This window comes from Chenopodium album, chromosome 5 (genome assembly GCF_948465745.1).
Source record: "Chenopodium album chromosome 5, dcCheAlbu1.1, whole genome shotgun sequence".
NCBI lineage: Eukaryota > Viridiplantae > Streptophyta > Magnoliopsida > Caryophyllales > Amaranthaceae > Chenopodium > Chenopodium album.
Window position 1 is genome coordinate 22136269 of NC_137838.1, and position 1035 is coordinate 22137303.

General features: G+C 39.7%; 1 non-coding gene across 1 annotated transcript; it reads right to left on the reverse strand.

The window, feature by feature from the left end:
• Positions 1–302: 302 nt before the first annotated feature.
• Positions 303–409, reverse strand: LOC145633552 (small nucleolar RNA R71). The gene has a single exon (XR_014112864.1). It is a non-coding gene; the product is annotated as a small nucleolar RNA R71 (small nucleolar RNA).
• Positions 410–1035: the final 626 nt, after the last annotated feature.

Here is a 1035-nt window from a genome sequence, read left to right on the forward strand (position 1 = left end):
TAGATGGAGTTCAATTTGAGATCAAGCCCCAATTTATCACTATGATAGAGAGGAAGCAATTCAGTGGAGCTAAGGGTGAAGATCCTAATCTTCACATTGCAGATTTCTGCCAGTATTGCAACACCATTAGACAAGCCGGGGTCACGCAGGACCAAATCAGGGAGATTCTTTTTCCCTTTTCATTATGTGGCAAAGCTAAATTATGGTTTAATGGTTTTAATAGAATTGTACTTGGTATTACTGACTGGGAACCTCTTGCTTTAAATTTCTATAATAAATATTATCCTGCAGAGAGAATAGTGGTACTAAGGAGTGCTATTCAGAACTTCGCTCAAGAGGCCGATGAAACGCTATATGAGGCTTGGGAGAGGTTCAAGGATCTACAGAGAGAATGCCCCCACCACAATCTAGCACAATGGCAATTGATCCAAGCTTTCTACAATGGACTTGAAAATTCTTCTAGATCAGTTCTCGCTTTTGCAGCCAGTGGGAGATTCATGAATTTAAATGTGGACGATGCAGGACAGGTTATCGAAGACATGGCAATACACAATTCCCAATATGGGAATCCGAGAGGGTTTGCAAATAAAGGAAAACATAATGTCGATTTCATATCCTTTTTGCAAGCTCAATTAACGTCTATTTGTAAAAAATTAGATAATCTTACTACTACTCCTAACTCTGTAGCTAATGTTTCTGCTTTTGCTAACAATGAAGATTTTTGTGAAAATTGTGGAATTGTAGGGCATTGGGAGCAAGATTGTAGGAGATCCATGGAACAAGTTAATGCCTTTCAAACCTATAGGCAGAATAACCCATATTCCAACTCTTATAATCCTGGTTGCCGAAACCATCCATATCTTTCGTACCGAAGTACCAATGTACAAAACCCTCCACCTCCACAACAATCACAACAGCAACCCCCACCACAGCAAAAATATTACCATCCAAATTCTGGCCAGAAAAGCCAAGCATCACCCTCATCATCTTATGACCCTGCCATGACAGAAATTAGAGCAATGCTTACTAATATGC